Below are 12,475 nucleotides of genomic sequence, written 5' to 3' on the forward strand. Positions count from 1 at the left end.
TACATGCAAAGCAGGGGCTCTACCGCTGAGCCACGAGCCCTCCCCAGGACAACAGGGAAAGGAAGGCCAAACAAGTTATGCAATACTTGGAGCCAAAAAGGTATAGGAGGGCAGGGGATGAGGGCTGTGGCATGTCCTTTTTTAAAAAAAGGAAGAGAAGTTGCATGCCTAATCACAAACCTGGGTTTGCTGCCACATAACATGCAAAATGGCACACGAACAGACATCTTTAACTGTTTATTGGGAATGTAAGAGGAGCTCTGCTGGATGAGACCAAAGACCTATCTAGTCCAGCAACCCATTGACCACAATGGCCAACCAGATGCCTCTATGAAACCCATGAGCAGGACAGCATCCTCCTACTCATGATCACATGATCTGGCTCTCGCAGTCCCACAACTGGTGTACATAGGCATACTGCCTCAGATGGTGGAGGTAGCATATAGCCATCATGACTTGTAGCCATAGATAGCCTTCTCCTCCACACATTTGTCTAATCCCCTTTTTAAGTCCAAGATGGTGGCCATCACTACATCTTGTGGAAGCAAATGCCATAGTTGAACTATGTGCTGTGTGAAGGATGAAATTCAGCTTTCCCCAACTGGGTGCCCTCCAGATTGTTGGACTATAACTCCCAGAATCCCCCAGTGAGTTATACTATTCTGGCTGGGGGATTCTGGGAGTTGTAGTTGAACACATCTGGAGGGCACCAAGTTAGGGAAAGTTGAAGTAACTCCGTTTGTCTGTCCTGGATCTCCCACCATTTAGCTTCACTGTATGGCCTCAGGCTCTAGTATTACAAGAGAGGTGTTTCTCCTTATCCACTTTCTCCACACCATGCATCATTTTATACACCTCTGTGATGTTATCCGTTACTGAACTTTGAGAATTTTTATAATCTTAAATTCTGTTCATCCCAAACTATGAGAATTATTTTAATACAAATTTCACGTGGACATGCATGCGCAATTTTCTGCACATTTCTCCTAATACATGCATTTTGGTACACAATTTTCCATAATATAATATGTTCTTGAATGTAATATTTACAAACATGCATCTCTGTGTGCACTTTTCCCTAATATACACATTTTTGTACGCATTTTTCTTTTTACTGGAATACTTCATTGCAAAACTCAGAAGAGAGCAAATTTCAAAGGATAATGAGTTTCATTTTGCAGAGTTGTTCAAAAGTCCAAAACTAGGTAAATTCTCATTAAAATGCTAACCAAATAGATTTCTCCCCTGTTCCTACATTTTACTGGGGGTCCAGACAATGCCTTCCATTTGTAACCCTCCTGTGTTTTCCCACCACTTCCCCCATCTTTTTTCTTACCACAGAGAATCTGTGAAGAAGGTAAAGATGGAATAGGTGCACAATGATTGGAGCATGCCATCTAGACACACCCACAACAACAGCTGCATAAAATACAGATCTTCTTGGACTCTCAGGTTTCTACCATACAATGTATGGAACATCACAGAGGTCAATGCCTGCCAACCATTTGGAAAGCAAAGCTGTGTATGGGCGCTAAGCATTCATTAGCCCTCTCCATGTAAAGCCATCTCCCTATGTCTCTAGTCTTGCAAAAAGAACCCAACAAGGTCTTGAGAAAAGCTAACTGGTTGGAATAGAGCAGTATTAATCCAGACCTTGGATGGCCCTGGAAGTGATGCCTTATTATAGCAGCCCCATCTTAGCACTAAAAAACCCTCACCAAATATAGCTGCTTGGACCGGAGAACCCAAATCCCAGGTGACAGAAGGAAACAGCTCAGCGTGTGCTCCAAAATGGAGTGAGAGATTCTTGAAATAGGGACACACGAAGATCAGCGCAACTTCCAGAGCTACATGGACAACTCACTAATCGACATTAAACAGCCAGAATTGGGTTGAACCAGCTGCAGTTCTAACATCTCCCAGAACTAGCCAAAAGCAAAAATGTAGTGTTGCGGGTCTTCATTCCTGTTTTAATCATTTCTACTTTTTGCGTTTCACCACTCCTTTCCAGGACAATATGGTGGCGATTTTATTTGCAATATAAGATTATGGGCCATTGATCTAACCCAGGGTAAGGCAGATTCACATGTAGATGTGGGAGCTGTACTTAGGCCCACCCACTTCAGGGAAGGGCTACAACAGGGTTGTACAACCTGCAGCCCTTGGTGTCTCCTGTGTGGCCCCCAAAACCAGCAGGATCCCACCGCATGTGCGCATATTCAGCCCCCACCCCCCACCAGCTGTCACTGGATGTGGCCCTCAGGGACAAAAAGGTTGTGCACCCTTGGCCTATAGCTAAGCGGAAGAGCTATGCTACTAGAGACATGGTTCTACAAGGGCTTCCTCTACATAAAATATTTAGAAAACCAGGCCTTTTGTTGTGCACATACAGGTTCTAACTAGCACTCCTCCAACATTTTTCGGGAGGCCCAATGCTAACATTGCCATTTCAGGGATTCTTTCATTCCTTTTTGCCACCTTTTTGCTATGAATCTTTCACACCTTTTTGCATCCAGTGTCTGTTACTGACTCAGCACCATTTGTCAGCAACTCAAAATGTCTTCTTCTCTGCATGATCCCAATCGGGAATCCCGGAGCGGTCATGAGAGCACGATGGTGTCACATAGCCAGTGGATTGGCCCCAGGAGTATAGCGAAGTCGTTTATAGTGTTAGAGGGGCCAAGAGATCCATAATGCTTGCTTAAGTTCATTATTGGTGCAATTACCTTGCTAGTAAGCCTCTGAGCATGTGAAGATGATTCAAAGGGCTGATAACAGCCTCCTCAGTGCATTCCTTACTAATGAGTAGAAAGCCTTATCAGGCCGGGCCTGAGAAGTGAAGCTATGTCTTTATTTACCTTAGGCGGCTGTGCTTGAGAACCAGGCACTGCTGGCCTATGCTGGGAATGAGTGCTAGGGGCGCTTGCTGCTGTTATGCTGCCTTGTTGCCAACATGTAGCGTATAAGATCCATTGTACCCCATGGCTCTGGGTTCAGAGAAGCTGTCTGATCCCACCACTGGGTACGCCTGTGTGCTGTAAGTTACTCAATAAAGTACCCCTTTACCAGTAAACCTGGATCTGATTTATCACTATATTGGCATCTCTAACCTAAGAGTTCAACGCCCACTGCAGGGGCAATACAGCCAGTCGAAACAGGCTGTGTGACAATGTCACCCAGAGCAAATGAAGCCATTCCACTGCCCTCAGTCTGAAGGGGAGGCAGGAAACACATCCACATCACCCAGGCAACCAGACTTACCTCTCTGTCTTGCCAGGCTGCCTCAACGTTTCATTACCCACAAGCACTGCATGGCAACACCTCCACCCTGCTCTGGTTTTCGCTGCACCAGACTAAAACTAGCTGGGGCAGAATATGGACAGGGAGGCGCTCATCATCTGGCTGAAAGGAATGCAGTATACGTGGAATGATGTATGCAGTGCCAGTTACCGGTTTTGGAGGGCCCCAAGACACCCTCAGTGGGCTTCTTCGCTCAGTGAGTTTGTTTGTTTACAATATTTATATACCACTCCACATCAGATGATTTCAGAGCAGTGAACAACACAGTAAAAGAGTAAAACAGCAGGTTAAAAGAGTTAAAAAAAAATTTAAAGAGACAAACCCCAGTAAAGTGGAATTTAACAAACCACAGCTGGTCATGCAAGGAAGGGCTCTTGAAATAACAATGTCTTCAGGAGGTGCCAGAAGGAACACAATGTTGGCGCCTGCCTGACCTCTAAAGGCAGGGAATTCCACAGGAAGGGGGCCACCACACTGAAGGCACTTTTCCTGGTGGACTCCACTCCAACCAGGCCATGGGTCCACGTGGAATCCACAGGAACATGCCCTCTGATGACCTCAGTGACCAGGCAGGTTGGTAAAGAAGGAGGTGCTCTCTCAGGTATCCTGGTCCCAAGTTGTTTGGGGCTTTGTACACTAGTACTAATACCCTGAACCTGGCCCGGTAGCAAATAGGCAGCCAGTGCAGTTCCCTCAGCAGAGGAGTTACACACTGAAAAATGACAGCTCCCAACAACAGCCGAGCCGCTGCATTCTGCACTAGCTCCAGCTTCCGCAGCAGCCTTAAGGGCAGCCCCACATAGAGCGCATTGCAGTAATCCAGTCCTGAGGTTACTAATGCCTGTACCACTGTGGCCAAGCTATCCCTGTCCAGGAGAGGATGTAGCTGGTGAACCAGCCGAAGCTGGTAAAGGACACTCCAAGCTGCAGCGACCACTTGGGCCTCCAGAGACAATGATGGATCTAGGAGTACCCCCAGACTATGGACCTGATCTTTCAGAGGGAGTGCAACCCCATCCAGAACAGGAAATGAGCCTATCTCCTGGACCCAGGAACCACTCACCCACAGGGTCTTGCCAGGATTCAGCTTCAGTTTATTGGCCCTCATCCAGCCCATTACTGAGTCTAGGCACTGATTCAGGACTTGCACAGCCTCTCCTGATTCAGATGTCACAGGGAGACAGAGCTGCATGTCATCAGCATACTGATGCCATTTAGCGCCAAATCCCCTAATGACCGCTCCCAGAAGCTTCTTATAGATGTTAAACAACATTGGGGGACAAGATGGTACCCTGTGGCACCCCATAGCTCAATTGGCAAGGGGCCGAGGAATAGTCACCCAATGTTACTCTCTGAAATCAGCCCCATAGGTAGGACCAGAACCACTGTAACATAGTGCCTCCAATACCCATCAGACAGAGTCGATCCAGGAGGATACCATGGTTGATGGTATCAAAAGCCGATGAGAGATCGAACAGAATTAACAGGGTTGCACTCCCCCTTTCCCTCTCATGATAAAGGTCATCCATCAGGGCGACCAAGGCTGATTCAGTCCCGTAAACCAGGATGAAACCCAGATTGAAATGGGTCTAGATAATCAGTATCCTCCAAGAGTGCCTGCAGTTGGTCCGCCATGACCCTCTCAAGTACCTTCCCTAGAAAAGGGGTATTTGTGACTGGATGGTAGTTGTCTAATACCATTGGGTCCAGAGTGGGCTTCTTCAGGAGTGGCCGCACTACTGCCTCCTTAAGGACAGCAGGGACCACCCCTTCCTGTAGGGAAGCATTTAACACTCCCTGGACCCACCCAGTCATACCCCCTCGGCTAGCTTTTTTTTTTACTATCTATCTATTTATTTATTTGTTTGTTTATTTATTTATTAAATTTATTAATCACCCATCTAGCTGTCATCCAACCACTCTGGGAGATGTACAATAATAGAAACAGTTTAAAACAATAAAATTTACATTAAAAACTTCGTATTTCTAAAAATACCCTAACCTACCCCAAATGCCTCCCTGAACAACCACGTTTTTAATGCGTAGCAGAAGCTCATTAAAGGGGGGGGCATGGCAGAGTTCCCTAGGGAGGGAGTTCCACAGAGTGGGGGCCACCACAGAGAAGGCCCTCTCCCTCGTCCTCACCAGTCTAGCTGTCCTGGCTGATGGGACAGAGAGAAGGCCAGGAGGAACAGAGATCAAGAGGGCACGTGGTCGGTCACATTATTGAAAACATCTTGTCCCTGTCATCAGGCCGTAACAACTGGAACTGATCACACAAAATCGGGCAGATGGTGGTATCAGACACCTCGACTGGTACTGCACTAACAACAGCATCAAGTTCGCTGCAGAGACAAGCAATTTTGTCTGCAAAGTGAGATGCAAAAAGGTCACAGCGAGTCCTTAACAGGGCCAGGGCCCCATTTACTGGGGAAGATGTTAACAACCACCAGACCACCTGGAAGAGCTCTGCTGGACAGCTACTTGAGGATGCAATGGAGGCAGCAAAATAAACCTTCTTTGCTGCCCACACTGCCACACAGTAGGCACGATTATGCACTCTAGAGAATGCTCGGTCATCTTCAGTTCGAGTCTTGCGCCATTTGCACTCTAGCCGACGTCCAGCCTGTTTCATTGACTGCAGCTCCCCAGTATACCAGGGAGCAGAATGGGCTCCACAGTGCCAGAGAGGACGCTCAGGTGCAATCAAGTCGGTGGCCCTCCGCATCTCACTGTTCCACAGTGAGATGCGGGCCTCGGCTGGATCACCAGCTCTCTCCACTGGAAAATCCCCAAGAGCATTCAGAAATCCATTGGATTCCATCAGTCTCCTGGGGTCGACCATCTGAATAGGTCCCCCACCCCTGTGGGAGGACAGTAACGCTGTAAGTTCAAATCTCACCAGGAAATGGTCTGACCATGACAATGGGTTGACCTTGTTGAGAAGTTGACCTTCTCACCGCCATGGTCACCAGCTGCTCTTGCTCCGCCTCCTCTTTCTCATCACTGCTGCCACTGGCTGGCTGGACAGGCAGAGAGACAGGGAACAAGTAGGTAGTGGCATCCACTTCTCCTTCTTCTCACTAGGGATGTATGGATTCCCCACCTTCCAATCTGGTGGGGAATCTGCCCGGGGGGGGAGGTGATCCGTTCTTCCCCCCCCAGAATCCTCTGGAGCGGCTCCACTCTGGGACGGTTCCGCAGAGCAGCACTCCGGCTCCCTAGGCAATACGGTAATGGCGGCTGCCATTGCCCCATCCCTGGCTGTTGCCGTCCCTCTTCCGCACACCAGCTGGCAAAGGCCAGCATGGGGAACAGGGGGCTCAACTAAGCCCCCCCCCCAGCGCTCTCGCCCTGTCCTTCTCAGGGCAAGAGTGGGGGGGTGCTGTCACCGTCCCTCTTCCATGCACCAGATGGCAAAGGCCAGCACGGGGAAGAGGGGGCTCGGCGCAGCCACCCCCCAGCACTATCACCTGGTCTAGGGAGCATTGCTCCCTAGACCAGGCAATACGCTAATGACAGCTGCCATTACCCTATCATTGGGAGAAATACAGATGCAAAAGGCATATTGTATGCCATTTGCAGCTGTAAAGCACTGTGTTTGACCTAAATACAGCCCTAAATGGCTGCAGTTCGGTCAAAGTCAGGGCTTAGCGGCTGCAAGTAGCATCCAATACGCCATTTAGGTCTGTATTTCTCCCAGTGATAGGCTAATGGCAGCCGCCATTCACATATCGCCTGGTCTAGGGAGCCACTCCGCACAAAATCATCTGGAGCCGGAGGTAAGTGGAGCTGCTCCGCCGCAGATTCCAGAGTCCACGGAGGATTTCTCTGCCATCCCTACTTCTCACCACCACCATTGTCTGGGGCAGAGCAAGAGGTGTTGAAGAAGCAGGTTGCAAAAATGAAGAGGAGCAACTCCAGGGAGCAATTGTCAGTAGGCCCCTGCTGGGGTGTGTGGGTCCATGGCAGGTGCTCAACCATGCCTACCCTTGCTACTGGGCCTTGACATATGTAATGTGTTGTCAGACATGCATCCACATTTGCATCCCTATCCACAATCTGTCCAAAGCAGTCAACTAGGTGCAACTAGGGATGGTGGAGAATTCCGCCACGGACCCAGATAAGGCCGGATTCTTTTGAATCTGACCTCCAGAATCCACAGCGGAATGGATCACTTACCTCCACCTCCCAAGGATTCCCTCTGGAACAGCATGCCAGCTCCAGACCACTTGCGATACGATACTGACGGCCGCCATTTCCGTATTGGAAGTGGTACGGAGCCAGCATGCGGCTCCATGGAATTGTCGCAGAGCAGAGCCGCTCCGAAGGAATCCCGGGGGGAAGGAATGGATCACCTTGCTCCCCAGCGGATAACACCACAGATCGGATTGTAAGCAATCCGTCTATCCCTAGGTGCAACTCAGTTGGGGCAAGGTAACTGTCAGGGTGGACACTGAGCCCATAGAATCTCAGAGTAGTTCTGATTCTGAGGTGGAGCAGCCACTCCTGGGAGAGGAGCGCGCTCATCCTTCCCAGGGCCAACAGCTGGCAGAGATTCCTCCCACTGGCATTCCTGACATACATAGCAGTCCTGGGAGTGAGAGAGCACAGAAAGAAGACTTGCGTAGTGCCCGGTTGGCGCGCAAACAACGGTTGCGCCCAGAGGATCCAAGGGAAAAGGGGAGGGACTCTCCCTAGCCCATAAGTTCAGGGTCTGCCTGTGATTCTCCTTCAAACGGGGACCAACTGTTCCAACTTAAGGCATAGGTACTCTACTGCTCATAGCTAGTTGCTAACAGTAGAGTTGTTAAGTTGTAAAAGAGGAATAAAGCTTTGAAAAGAATCCCTTTGTCTGTGTCTGGACTTGGCTACTGGATTAGACTGAAAGAGGCCGCCAAGGAGCCCTTGACAGCAACATTAGCCAGGTTGCCTTGGCAGCAAGGATATGTCTATTTTCCCTCTTCCTTGACACTCACCCTCTAGCAAACAATTTTGCACCCTTTCACAAAGGGTTACCCAAAAGAGGGAGCAGTTCATGGGAGGAGTGAAAATGTTCACAAAACACTCCCCTCCCTCCTTCAGCTAAGCACCAGTCCCAAAATCAAGTTTCCAGAGCATACGATGGTGGAATGTTTTGATCCATCTCCACGACCTGCTGAACTCCACAACTAAGAATCTCATGCCTTAGGGCGCAATCCTATGGGATACAGTCGGCCGCCTCCAAACTCGAAGGCGGCCGACTATCCAATGCAGGGTGGGCAGAGCGCAGAGGGAAAGCTCTCCTCCATGCTTCGGTTGCCCTGCATTTGCAGCTAGACAGCCGATTTCTAGCCAGGGCGCCTTAGAGTAGGGATGTACGAAAGGTACTTACCTTTTGCAAATTATGTTTATGGTTGGGGGGGAGGCATTCCGTCCCTCCCCCCAGAATCCTCACCGGGGGGAAGGTGCTCTGTTCCTTCCCGCCCCCGGAATCCTGGCCAGCCGGCTATGCTCTGCAGCGATTCTGCAGAGCCGCCAGCCGGCTCCGCCAGCAGCCGGACATCTGGCCGCTGGCTAGCAGGGATGCAAGTGGTGGCGGCTGTAGCCGCTGCCGTTTGCGTCCCTGTAGTCAGCCGTGATAGGCTACGTAAATGTTTACGTAGCCTATCACGGCTGACTTAAAAAAAAAAAACGCGTACGCAAATGGCGGCGGCCACGGCCGCCGCCATTTGCGTTCCTTATTTTGGCGTAGCGTAAATGCTACGCTATTTGCGTTCCCCTTATTTTCTCCATCTTAGTCTACATAAATGTTTACGTAGACTAAGACATGCCAAAAAAAGGAACGCAAATGGCATCAGTGCTATCAATACATACATACATACATAGGTCCCCTTGGAATAGATTTGTCTCCTGTCAACAGATGTCTTTTGGAACTGGTTCCTATCAATGGGGAAAATGTTGGCAAGCCCACACTTTTCTGATAGATGCATCTTTAAATATTAGCACATTCTTCTGCAGAGAAAACCAAAGTACGTATATAGAAAGCCAGTGACATCTTGTGGCAAACCTGAGCATTGTTTTCCAGAAATCACCTGTTCTATCACGCACTTTTTTTGGTTTAAAGCAGCGACGGGACAGTTTGATTGCTCCAGGGACCATTTTCTGCACAACTGGATCCATCTAAGGACACAGAGGAACATGCTAGTGCATTTTACAAAGGGAGAGCTGGGATAGAGAGACTCCAAAAATCTGAGGAACGAGTACATTCATTACTTTCAGGGTTATAAATGGATGATAGCATTGGGACATAGGAAGCTTCCTTATACTGAGGTGAGATCGTTGGTCCCTCTAATCTAGTATTGTCAACACTGACTGGCAGTGGCTCTCCAGGGTTTCAGGCAGGCTTGTAGCCAGGGGGGGTCTGAGGGGGACCATGCCCCCCCAAAATTTTCTCTGCCCCCCAAAAAAATTTTACACATAAATGATTTTTTTAACAGTTTATAATTTTGTCTTTAAAAGGCCTGCAGACCAGATAAACTGCCCCTCTGCATTTCTGGCACCCTCCTCCCCAAGGATGTTTAGGCTGGCTACAAGTCTGGTTTCAGGCAGGGGTTTTTCCAGCCCTATCTAGAGATGCTGCCAGGGAATGAACCTGGGACCTTCTGCCTGCAAAGCAGGAGCTCTACCCACTGAGCTACAGAGCCGCCCCCATCGCATTTCATAGAACAGAAGTCGGGTTGAAAGGGGCCTACAAAACCATCGAGTCCAACCCCAATTTCCCAATGTTATGAAAACCCCACGTCCCTTCTAAGCCTGTTTCACACATTGCATAGCAACAAACTCAGCGTTTCCCTCTGAGCATATGCTCCACAGGGAACTGCAGCCAATTCCGCTCTGCAACGAGTGTAGCTGTACAATACATGGGTTTGCAAATCCAGCTGTTTGGGAGTGTTCTCCCCTCAGGCAGTTACAATTTTGTGAGGGGGAGAACAGGCCTGTGCTCACTGGCCCCACCCTGCCACCATCTACAAGCTGGGGAGGGGAGCTCTGAAGCAAGGAGTGGGCTCTATGTGCATAGGCTCCCCTCTGTGATTTAGAACCCTGATTGTGCAGGGTTCTAGATCATGGGGGGAACCTATGCATGTAGAGCAGGTTCCCCACACCACCTGTTCCCACTCAGGGCAATCCCAAGACATTTTGCTTCAACATTGGCCATAGAATCACACCTGAAGGCCACAGGCTATCTTAGAGGGTGGAGGGCAGCCACACAGCCCAGGGCTCTCTCCAGCACCCTAGTGCTGCCTCCCAATATCTGCTGCCTGCAGCAACCATTTCACTCTGCCTAATGGTAGGGCCGGCCCTGTTCCCACTCAACATATGGGCTGATCTGCAGGGGGAGGGGCTAGAATAGCAGGGGGACAGGCCAGCAAGTGTGACCCCACTCTTTCCCTCACACAAGTTTAATCATGTGAGTGGAGAACACCAGAAAAGGGCTTACTTGTTGATCACCTTCACAGATAATATTTTTAGGTGAACTCTTTAAAACAGGAGTCCCCAACCTTTTTGGACCGTGGGCACCTTTGAGAATTTCAGAAACTGCTGTGGGCACCACCACAAAATGGATCCCATGGAGGATGTGTCTAGTCACATAATGGCTGCTGTGGGAACCTGGCTAGCCAAAAGTGAGCTAAATTGGTGGGGGAGGAGAAATAGTGAGGTTAGAGGCTGGGAAGGTGTGGGAAACAGTAAGGCAAAGGGGTAGAAGGGAAAGAAAGAGCAAAGCTAGAGGCGAGGAGGGGGATAAACAATGAGTTAAAGAAGGAAGAGAAAAAACGATGCTAGAGGATGGGAGGGGGAAACAGCAAGGCAAAGAGGTAGAAAAAGAGTGATGCTAGAGGCTAGGAAGGGGAGAAACAGTAAGAAGAGGGGAGAGAAAGAGCAAGGCTAGAGGCTGGGAGCAGGGAGAAACAGCAAGGTAAAGAAAAGGGGACAGAAAGAGCAAGGCTAAAGGCTAGGAGGGGGAGAAACAGTAAGAAGAGGGGAGAGAAAGAGCAAGGCTAGATGTGTTGGGATATACTACCCAGCATCCACAGCCAGCACAGCTATCTGGGGAAAGCTGCCTGTGGATCAGCCCTGACAGTCGAACAGAAACTCATGCAGAAACAACATGCTGGCAGTCTGAAGTGGGAATGGGTAATTCTTAATTCTTACTCAACCTAAAGCAGCCTTCACCAAGACAGTGTCCTCCTGATGTGTTGGACAGCAACTGCTATCATTTATTTATTTACGCACTTTAGAAACCATTCTATATCATCCAAGTGGTGAACAGTAAAGCGAAAAATAATCAAAATTGAAAAAAGAATTAAAATGTTTAAAATCAGGTTATACCAATAAAACCATGGCTGCTCATTCAGGAAAAGCTTGTTTAAATCAGTGCTGTGCCGAAAATTTCTCCCACATTTTTTTTTACCATTCTTATTCAATATGATAGAAAAGAAAGTGCTTTTGAAAAGAAATTCAAAGGAGGAGAAATTCAGAGGAATTCTCATGGGTTGGGTTTGGGGTTCTTGTCCTTACCTTACTTGTGAGGTGGCTGAGGAGTGTGCATGAGTGTCCTGTCATTGTATAATAATCTCCGTGGCAGCCTGTAGCTAGGGATGGCACAGAAATCCACCATGGACTCCAATGAGACCGGATTCTTTGAAATCCAGCCCCCCAGAGTCCATGGCGGAACAGACTACCCCCACCATCACCATCCGAAATCCCCCTGGGATGGAACATACCTGGCGGCGGGTGGGCTGGGTCGCCATCTTCGTTCCGCAGCCATCCACTGCTGGGCTGCAGAACAAAATGGCATCCAGCATAGCAGACGCCTTTTGCGTCCCTGTCGTTGGCCGTGATAGCCTACAGAAATATTTACGTAGCCAATCACGGCCAACGGTAGGGACGCAAATGGCGTCCACTACGCCATTTGCGTCCCTGCTGTTGCCCATGATAGGCTACGTAAATATTTACATAGCCAATCATGGCCAAGGGCAGGGACGCAAATGGCTTCCCCTACATCGGACGCCATTTGTGCCCGCAGACCGTCTGTGGCCAGAAGTCCGGCAGTAGCCGGAGCCGGCTGGCGGCTCTGCGGACTCCCCGCGGAGCGGAACCAGCCAGGGAAGATTCCAGGGGGAGGACCAAATCG

The sequence above is a fragment of the Heloderma suspectum genome, chromosome 9, assembly GCF_057233095.1.
Source record: "Heloderma suspectum isolate Gila_16-S chromosome 9, 16-S_ref, whole genome shotgun sequence".
NCBI classification, from domain to species: Eukaryota; Metazoa; Chordata; class Lepidosauria; order Squamata; family Helodermatidae; genus Heloderma; species Heloderma suspectum.